This window comes from Corvus brachyrhynchos, unplaced genomic scaffold (assembly GCF_000691975.1).
Source record: "Corvus brachyrhynchos isolate BGI_N302 unplaced genomic scaffold, ASM69197v1 scaffold279, whole genome shotgun sequence".
In the NCBI taxonomy this organism is placed as follows: domain Eukaryota; kingdom Metazoa; phylum Chordata; class Aves; order Passeriformes; family Corvidae; genus Corvus; species Corvus brachyrhynchos.
This window is the reverse complement of record NW_008246060.1, coordinates 8,210,429-8,221,205: the sequence shown is the minus strand read 5'-3', so window position 1 is coordinate 8,221,205 and position 10,777 is coordinate 8,210,429. Positions and strand designations below refer to the sequence as shown.

General features: G+C 38.0%; 1 long non-coding RNA gene across 1 annotated transcript; it reads right to left on the bottom strand.

Annotated features, from left to right (window-relative positions):
• Positions 1-193: 193 nt before the first annotated feature.
• On the bottom strand, positions 194-10,757 carry LOC108449655. The gene is made up of 3 exons (XR_001865913.1): positions 10,376-10,757; positions 1,753-1,913; positions 194-372 (listed from the first exon to the last, which is right to left on the bottom strand). It is a non-coding gene; the product is annotated as an uncharacterized LOC108449655 (long non-coding RNA).
• Between the last annotated feature and the right edge of the window lie 20 nt (positions 10,758-10,777).

The window sequence follows — 10,777 nt, the reverse complement described above, 5'->3', positions numbered from 1 at the left end:
TAAAGTCTGTGATTTCAGAAATATGGTCTTGAGTCAGACTGCCAAAACCTGAACACAGATTTTCATTTTGCAAAAAGTGGGATATGAAGTGATGTGTTGGAATTTAAAGACCTTCCTTGTTGGATTGCATACTTGATCCTGTCCTGGTTTTAGACAAGCAGTAAGCACAGCAGCTTTTCCTTTGCACAGACACTTGCCATGTTGAGTAATGCTTATGCACAGCAAACACACATCTCTGTATGCAGGAGGGGCTCTGCTGTGATACCATGGTGATCTTCACTGGCATGACACGACCGTCAGAGTGCATACTTGTAAAACAAAGGCCACTGAAAATTAAACCCTTTATATGGGCTGTTTTTTCCATTGAGAGATCTACAAAAAAGGAGAGAAAAATGACACTTGTGATAACTTTTTGCATTGTCCAGTCGTTTTCCTGTAATTCATGTCTGTAAATAGGAATTGCCCACTTGCCATGAGCAACCAAGGCATCAAGATTTTTGGTTTTGTTGGGATCTTTTCTTCCTTAAATGAAGAATGTAGTTTTATCCAGTATCTTCATCAACGGTATGCAGCTGAGAGACATGAAACACCCAGTTTCTAACTCGACAAGCCCTGTGACAGCATTGCTGTACATTAGGTGAGTGGGCCAGTAAGCAATACTGAAATAACCAGTGGATGCAGGGAGTAGTGTGCACTTCAGACTTTCAGCATAAGTCCGTGTTGTTTCAACCATTAATTTGTGTGAAAAATTTCACTACTAGCTATTGCCACCTATCCTACTGGACATAGATCCAGCATGTAAAATACATACGTGGCTCATAATTACAGTTTCCGTACACAATTACCTGCATTAAGTGCAGTTAAATGAAAAAATTTTAAGTGTTTCCTAGTGCAATTAATTTTGACTCCCTTCCTGCTCATGAATGTTGGCAAGAAATAGATTATTGCTTTTAAGTATTCATTCACAATATGAAAGCTTCTTATGTCTTCTGTGTATGCTATTTTTGTAAATATTTCCCTTGAAGTGTTTCCTGTTTGTTCTGTGTTGCCACTCTTCAAAATGGTGACAATTTTGTTTCAGTTCCTCTTTGGGGAGTAAATGTACTTCCCACATGGGAAAAAAGTGATACAGCAGATGATTATTTCCATCGGTGCCAGAAATACTTATGCACTTGGCTGCCCTGAGGAAAGTGAATTTGAAGGGAACAAATGACTCACCTAAATATACAGGTTGGAGGGAATAACTGTCTAAAAATTTCTGCCACCCTTTTCTAAATATCTGCAGAAATAACATGCTTTACCTGATCTGTGCTTTGAGTTGTGGCACATGGGGGACAGCATGAATCTTACATGTCAGTACAGTCCTTAGAGCAGCACAAGGAAATTATTGCAATATTGGTTTCCACAAACTTCCAGAGGTGGGATACTCAGAAAATCTGCTTCAAGCTTGCAAATTTTAATTTGCAGACATTAGCCTGTTTTAGATAGTAGAAATTCTTAAAAATATTGTCCCATGGATATGAGGTACATAATATTTAAATCATGGGGGGCTAATCATGCAAAATATGCATGAATCTCTATGCTACACTCAACCAGATCTCAACAATTCTCAAAAACATACAGTAAAAACAAGCTTATATGTATAACACAAGCTTCAAAATACATCTAAAAAGAGTATTTCTAGTCTAACTTTTGAAAGTTCAAAAAAATTGCTTATAATTTTGAAATACTTTGTATGAAAACTCAGCTTACCTAAAAGCATGTAGTTACAGTGGTAAATTTATAAAAAATACTGGAGATAATACTCAAGAGCACCAGCCCTTAAGTGGCACCCAGCAATGTTCCCCATGACCAGAGTGCAGATGGTCCATAGGGCGATGAATGGTTTGACTGTTTCAGCCCAAGCAAACTTCCTGAAAAAGAAACAAATAATTTCCTAAAGATGTGCACAAGTATTTAGAATCCTAATAAGAAAACCTAAGCTGTTCAGGTCCTCTGTATCTAACTACATAAAATTTAAGTAGTCCCTCTGAAGTTAGCGGGATCACTCATAAATACATTACTCATAAACATTTGCTGGTTTAAAACCCAATATCCCAAGAGTCAACTAGCAAAAGTACAAAGACTGTTATCAAAATGTGGACAAAGTAGCAATAGCCTTGGTGTGCCCATCCCCGCCTGGTACAACATTGGAACTTGCCTGTTGGGAAGCAGTCTTTAGAATTAGGTACTAGACACTAGAGGACAGGTAAGCACAAATAAATTTCTAATTTATACCTAGAAGAGACAGTGAATGAAATATTTTTTTGTATTTATCAAGTTCTTCAGTAAAGCTGAGTTGTTCATGTAAGCTGTGTTTTGTATTTGTTTCTCATTTCTAAACTTTGGGACAGCAACCTGTCTTCCAGGAGATAAATACTCCTAATGCATTCTGAGAAAAGTAATAGTTCCTCTCTTCTTATGGCCTGTTTTTTAGTTTTACCTGGTGTTTTAAAGGGTTACATGTATCTTAAAAAATTTCTTGCTAAAACCTTTCTTTGAGCTGTTATCAAAGTTCATTTTGCTGATAATGTTCTGAAGTTAAGTAAAAACATTTCGCCTGCCTGAGGATAGACAAGTACACCTTCCCTTAAGCTCATCAGAAATAATTAGCTCTTTATTTGGGTTAAAAAGGTACAATTCATAAAAATGCAACTTTATCTCATCTGAAAGCTGTTTCATATGGATTACAGAGTAATCTAAATAGTGAGAACAATTCAAGAGCATTGCAGTTGTACTTACCATAGATTTGAAATCCTGTAGAACTCGGCCTCGATCTTGATATCAATCGATCATTGCAGTTCCTAGTCTGATTTTTCTGCACTCAGCAGGTCACATAAATAATTGTTAAAGCCCTTATATAATTTTTCAGCTGTTCAGGGCTTTCCTTCTTGACATGATCATGATCAAAAGAGTTTGATGAGAACACTGATTTTCATTTGCAACGTGCCATTTTCATAGCTTCCTGCCAGTGCAATTTCCTGTCTGAATTTACTGTGCTTAAGGATGGAAGTATTTTTAATTTTTTAATAAAACTAAATCAAATGAATATGTATTTTAAGCATTTGGTTTGCAAAGAATCTTGCTTGCCTATATTTAGGTATATTTTAAAGTTATTTTGGGGGAAAAAACCCCAACAACTCCACTTACTCTTCCAGAGACTGTAATGTGGTGTAAGCTATAGCCCAGTGCAAATCAATAAACCAATAGGATACACTCATCCTACTTGTTTGCCAAACTGTTGCCAATAACAAGAATAGTATCCCTTTAATCAAGAATATTTCACAAAAAAGAAGAGATTCAGAATAAATTCTCATCTGTTGGGAAAGCACATGTCAAAAAAGAGTGGAATCCCAAGTAAGGGGTGGCTGATGGGAGAGATGAGGAGGCTGAGAGGGAGGGCTGATCTCATGCCTTGAGAAATCTGGTAAAGGGTTCATCTTCAGATGATTAAAAAGCTTGGAAAAGCATTGTAAAGAGTGAAATGTGGGAAAAGATCCAGGAGATCAGTACCAGATCCATAGTATATATTTGTAAACGTGTACAGAGCTTCAAGAACCAGCCAGCGAGAAACAAGCAGAGTTAACTGTTCTCCAAGATAGTTTCTGTGTGGTCAAGAGTGTCAGTGATTGATTTGACAGCAGAAGACAAGAATTATTATTTCTGGTACAGGGTATAAATAATTGAGGGAGATTTTAGCATCGAGTCAGGAAATCATTTAAATGCTTACTTCACTGTTTTTCCTGTGCAGAGGCTTTCTGAACAGTGGCCTGGTCCAGACAGCAAACAGAAAAGCATAAACTTTATGCTGACTATATGGATTTTTATTTTAAAACATTGCTGTTGGAGGTCTCACACAGTGTTGTTCTTCCAGGATCATTTGTTAAAATGAATTGTGACAATTTTTTAAATACTGAGGAAAAACAGATTATGTGAGTTTTTGTAAAAAATACTACCAAGAATATTTTAAGTTATACTGCAAAATATTCTTCCCCATTTTTGCATGCACAAAGATAATGTAAGCAATCAAATTAGGCTACAACAAGTTACCATCAGAGACAACTTTGTAATCGAACAGAAATGATGTTTATGAAATCAATTCTGTTTGCTTACTGAGTTTCCATTAAGGTTTACTCAGTGTTAGAAAACGTGAAATGCATGCTTTGAAATGCATTATTTTGGGGGAAATAATAGAACTAGAGATTGCTTCTAATTGTTACCATTTCAAATGATAATTATATTTACTAGGCAATACATAGCAGAACACAATTCAAGGGTATTAAACCTTGAAATGCAGTGATATGAATAGTACATACTGCCTTTATTGCTATAAAAGGCATCAAATCTACTGTAAAGACCTTGTCATAAAAGATTTAAGCATAGCTCAGGGGGAGCAGAAAACATACACAAAATTATCAGCAGCATTTAAGCATTCACAAGTTAAGCTATTTTTTCTTTCACCTCCTACATGTGGCCAAATTTTACTATTTGCATTTGTCTGCACTTGTAATGAACATCTTCATGTTGTGAGTGTACATTAGGAACTTAATCACAGCTTGCACACAGCTTCTAAGATGCTTGAGTTGCAGAAAAAGTCAGTTTAAAAAACTTTCTATCTCTGTGCTTATCCTGTCATAGATATGATTTGTTTTTTAAAATAGTACAAATCCTTGCTTGTCTAGCACAGTGCCAGAACTGGTAACTGACATTCTTTAAATTTAAATTAAAAAGGGAATGAAATTGGAATGGAAATGTCATTTATAACTATTCAATTCCATCTAGCAAATACATCTGAACCTGATATTTCATCATTTAAATGGGGTACAGGCTGCCAGATCAGGTCTTTCTCATTCTAGTTCTAAAAATAGGGGCGGGAAAGGAGAAGCAGGAACACATTTTCCTTGCTCTTGAGAAGGAGTGGGTACAAATTCAAGTGATTTTCAAAGTATCTTGCTGTTCAGCTCTCCTGTGATTGCATTTCTAATGTAAAATCTTGCTTTGAATTAATTTGATTCGAAGTTTCATTTTACCAACAGATGTGAGTTATTGTAAGATGCTCATTAGCAAAACTTTCTCCTAACAAAGATAAAACAATTGTTACAAGTCAGCAATTAAAGGGAAGCTTGTGAGACTGCTAGGAATGCAGTGACATTTGATCCTGACTTTGCAAATCAGTTCATCTTTACCCATTGGTCTTACAATGATAATAGTGAAGTCTCAATAGCATACTTTAACACTTTTCCAAAATCAGCCACTGCTTTTATGCACCACAGGAACACATGACAATTTCCATGAAAATCTAAACAAAGTATTTTCAACTGCTTAACTGAGGTATGGTATTTTTCTCTGCTTGTCTGTTGATATTCTATGGTACCCAGGAGGGTTCTGTCTTGACAAGGGAATAGTCTAGGTCCCACCTTCCTTTTGCCATGTCTTACACTGTTTCAATCCTGTGAGAGTTTTTCAGTCATTGGTAAAGTACTGCTAATAAAATCAAAGTAGTTAGGTGATTTTATTATTATTTCCATGCCATTTTATGGGAGGAATTTAAATATATGAAAAATTTTGCACTTAAAAACATTTTAATGATGTATATGCAACAATGAATGGTACCAGAAACTAGAAACAAATAACTGGTTTTATGAACTGGCTGGAGTTTTCATTCAGAGGGAGGGAGATCTTTTTTGGGCAGTGACAGACAAGCCTTAGCTAACACTAGCAAAACACCCCAAGCCCTAAACTGGAGTAGATAAATATTGCAAAAAATGGCCCAGCACAGTACAGACAATGAGCAAGAGAAGTTCCTTAGTCCCTGGTCCTGTCTATTGAACGAAGAAATGAACGCTGGCATTGTACTAACTGTTTGCTAAGCTCTCAGCATGGATGATCATCCCTGTACTGTGCCTTTCTACAGCTTTGTTTTGATTTTGTGTGGAAGGTGGTGGTGGTTTTATTGGCGGACTGGCTCAGTGGGTACACCTGATTATGCAGTAATGCATATTAATTATTGATATACTGAATATTTTGTATAAAACATGAAGAACCTCAGATTAAGGAAGCCCAAGTACTTCCCTCTATAGAGACTGCATTTACTGTAGATATTTTTTTGAATAACTTGAGCTTTGGTGCATGAGACTTTCAAGCACAGAAAAAAACCCAACCAGATAACCAACCAAAAGACCTTGATAATTTATATTGTTATCTCATCAGACAAGCAGTGTTCATGAAAGATTGTCAGGCTTAAGTCTCATATACAGAACCTTCTTTTTTCTTTTCCTGCATCCTAGGTAGTCAAGTCTACAGTTTAAAAAGTAATTTAATAAAATTGATTTTAAATATATTACTTGGTGGTTTTCATAGGTTACTGTTCTTCAGCACTGGAGGACAAAAAAAGGAATGTGTATTTCTTAGTGTGTTTTGCATAACACTGAGTCTTCCAGTCAAAACCCTCCTATTTGTTTTCCATTCTAGGCACAGAATATGGTTGCTTGGACTTTGTTTCAGAGCTGCTTTGCCATCAATGTATTTGTGACAAAATTTTCCTCTCATTTTAGAGAAATGCCTACAGCACTTCTTGGTGCCATTAGACAGAAGCTATATAGTAAAGATGCTTTGGAATAGTCAGAAATGAACCAATACAGAATTCCAGCACTGCCTACATGGATTACTTTCCATATGTGTTGTTACTGCTTACTCTGATGTGATAACCCTGCTGCAGCTGCGAGTGAGCAGTGGAACCCTGGGCATACAACCCATTGTTCCTGCCAGGAAAAATAAGGCCATGTGGCCAGGAAAAACGCTCAGCCACCACTGCAGAATATTACCTGCTGCTCTCAGCTGGAGCAGCAGCAGAGCCCAGGCACTTTACACAGCTCCTTGTTTGTCCCCTCCTGTGTTCCTGTTCCCCCGTGACACCGGCCAGAGTGACACCGTACTCGTGGTACAGGAATGTTTCCACAATCCATTTACTACTGTCACAGAGCTTGGCAAACATTTGTTGCTAACAGCAACTATATGTTGGTTTCAAAAAGAAAAAGTTATTTGAAGAGATTGTATCCAAAAAAATCTGATACACGTTTCCAAACACTTTTCCAGATGCTAAACTATCACTATTCAAAGAAAAAGGCAAGTGGACTACAGCAAGCACTTCTGTTATCAGAAGAAAGCTTTTTCAGATAGTAGATAAAACTAAATCTTATTTACATTCACTTACAGCTGTGATTGTATAGATTATGTTTTTTATGATAAGGAATGTCGTCTACTTTCATGAATTAGTACCATAATTATTGAGTCTGCTTTAATGTATGAAAGGACTCTATGTAAATTGAAAGTCGGTTGATACTGTTTTCTAGTGAGAATTTTTGAAAGGAAGTAATTTAGCAACTGTGATCCCAAAACAACAGGAAAAGAGCAATCCATAGCAGTTAATTTCCCAAACATTACATAAATTATATGCTTCTGAGTCCAAAATTTAGTACATTATAATACCAAAGAATTACTATTTATTTGATCCCAAAAGACTACATGAAAAAATGTAGTCTTTCAGCACTCAAAAACTTAGAGGCCAAAAGCCTAGGCATTGACAAAAAGAAAATGCTGCTCAGTGCAAAATAAAGGGCACAGTAACAATAAGTACAGGAAGATTTTTGTGTGGTATGTCAGTACAATCTAATTTTACAGATGCACTGTCTCTCCTAAACCTATGGTAAGTCAAGAGATTATTCCAGTCTCTGAAAGCAGTGAGGTAAAACATCCTGACATTCCAAGCATCTTTACACCCACAGTAGATGCCCCACGAGGACAATAAGACAGTGTCCTGTGTCCTTTCAGAGGTGCAGAACAAGCCCTGGACTGGCTGTCAGTGACCCAGCTGCTGCTGACGCTGCAGCACTGCCAGCAGAGCCTGAGGTCAAGCTTGGCATTGCCCAAGCCAGACGTGAGTTAACTCTGCTGTAGCACACGGCCTCTCCTAAGAGCCTGTTTCACTGCCCAGAGCAACAGGATGCATTTGGACAGGACCAGTGACAAAGGGCCAGAGAGTGTCACTTAGAAGCTCAAATCGAGGATTTTAAAGGATATAAATCACAATTATTAAAATACTGTAGGAGGGTTGATTTCAGGCTATTAAAAATTCTTCATGATTTTGGTTGTATTGTTCAGTATCTGTTATAAATAATTTGCAACATCTAAGGAAAAAGAAAGCGGCTTCACATGGGATCATGTTGGAATTGTGCCATCAGTAAAGCTGAGCTGTGGTATTTGACAAAAAGCCTTGTGTCAAGGCAAATTAATGACTATTGTTTGACAATTAAAGCTCAGAATTTTAAAACAAAATAACAGACAATTTTTCTTATTCTCAAATAAGAAAATTTTGGCTCAAGAGGTTAATAGAACAAAAATATCCTTTGTTGAAGGATTGCTTTTCTTCTTTGCTCCTTTGGCCTCATTTACATTACTCCTTCACTTTGGTATCATGTTCTCAGATCAGCTCTTCTCTCTCTTTTTCTTTTGTTTCTTCCCCTCCAGCCCACACATATGCTTAAAAGAAAAAAAGGCATGAAAAAGGAAAAGAAAACCAAAACCACTAGAGGCTGGAGCTAATGCTGTTCTGGAAAACTCTTCTTTTTTGAATAAGCTATTGCCAGCCAGCCACTTCCTTTCCCCTAACTGTACCAATTTAAGAACAGTGTTTAGCAAAGTTTAGCAAAACATTTTTAAAGTTGGTCTCCTAAATAACCATCCTATCATAATATTTTAGGGAAATTCAAAGCTGTGTCACATATATGTAGACACATACATCTATTGCTCTCAGATGCTAGGAGGTCTGCAACTACCTGTCTAAGAAACATCCCCAGGCTGAAATGAATCGTATCTTAAAACACAGACATTTCCTAAATGTTTTATTGCCTACTTTATTCACAAACAACGTGGGAATTCCTCTGTAGGCCTGTAAGATTAACACCAAATAGGAACTATAACATCTGTCAGCATAAATAGAGGTCTGAGTTATGAAGGAATGTCTAATCTTAGAACAGCTCATTCTGATAGAAGAGTCAGGAAACTATACACAACATCACGGCAAACCCATCATTTCTCCTGACATGGTAGATCTTTTATACAGAGATGACTGTGAATACCCATGTTGTTCCTACTAGAGGTTAAGAAATCTATTTTTTCCTTCTCTCAATCTGGAAAAAACCCAAACCTTCTGCTAGTGAAGAAATTGTGGTAAACAGAGGAAACTGGCACTTAGAGAAGAAGAAAAAGTATTCTGTGTATAATCTCCTGGAAGGCCCTGTGGAGCTCCCCCCACACAGCAGCAACAAGCTTGTGTGCAGAAAGGTGGTACCTGGGAAGCCTGAAGGACAATATTCAGAGTCTGGTTGCTCTCTGTAGGCCAACCAGTGGGTGCTGCAGGGTAGTCAGTTTGTTTCGGATCTACGTTCTAGCATTAGTTAACCAAATCAGTAATTTCAGTTATTTCCATTCCATTATCTTGTTGTAGTCCCAAATAATATTATGTCTACAGAGCACGGCACTCTCCAGTGTGTCATGGGTGTCTACTAAACTCCCACACATTATCCACAACAAAGACAAGCATTGGTGCTGAGGGAGAGTCAACAGCCATCTCTAACATGCAATACCGAAACTTTACATGAGGTCAGGTTTAAAATAGTATATTTGCATACTATTCTAAAGGAGTAATGAAGCCACATTTACCTAGTTTGAGGAGTGCATATATGAATATTCAAAACCTTCTGATAACTCTCTTCTATGAATATACTTTTCAAGCATATTTTTGATGAATACCTAAAATGATGATCTAACACTGTGACAAGTTTCAGTGGATAGGAAAGTGCCTGGAGTGATGGCTAGTCACATCAGCCAAATGTCCTTTCCCTGTTCATTTAAGGTATTCCCTGGAAAGGTCTTTGCTGTCTGAGGGCTTGAAATTTACACTGAACAGAACGGGTCCTTGGACATCCAGACCTCTCCCACCCTGTGTGGTGTAGCTATTTATGAACAAATGGGTTTCTGCCTGCCTGAAGACAAAGGGCTGCTCTGTGCTAAAGGGGGTGCAGACCTCGACAGAGCAGTAATGTGACAGAGGGTGCAGCCTCTGCTGCTCAGACCACGGGGGGCTCCATTCTGGAACGCCCTCAGTGCCTGCCTTTCAGGCAGGTGAGCAGTCACAGGCAATCCAACAGACTGATGTCAAGTTAGGGGGTGCAGGTCTTTACAGGATAAGCCTTTACTGTCTTTCTCTGACTCTGTTTTTGAAAAGCGGGACAAAAACCTCTTGATACATAGTTGTGGAAGAACATTGCTACCTTACCTGTTTCCTGAGCTTTACCCTTTTAAAATGTTACAGGCCACCATTCATGCACGTGGGTGGAAAGCTGCACGAGTTCCTAAGCCTGGCTTCCTTTCAGGTCAAGCCCTGCAGAAAACTAATAATTAAAAAAAAAAAAAAAAACAGGGTCAAGAAATTTCTTTAGGAAATACAGAACTGTACATAAATATTTGGATAAGTAGAAAATAATTATCGGTAAATTCTGCTTGTTTTTTCCACCATAAAGGCTACCTCACAATGTCACGGTTTTGCTAACATTTGAGAAATCAGCATCACTGTGCTGCTGCAGGACCTTTGCGAGCCATGGAGCTGCAGGGCTGGCAGAGCAGCGTGCGCTGTCTGCGCTCGGGCAGTGCCGCAGGGCAGGGTCACTGGCCGGGGGGC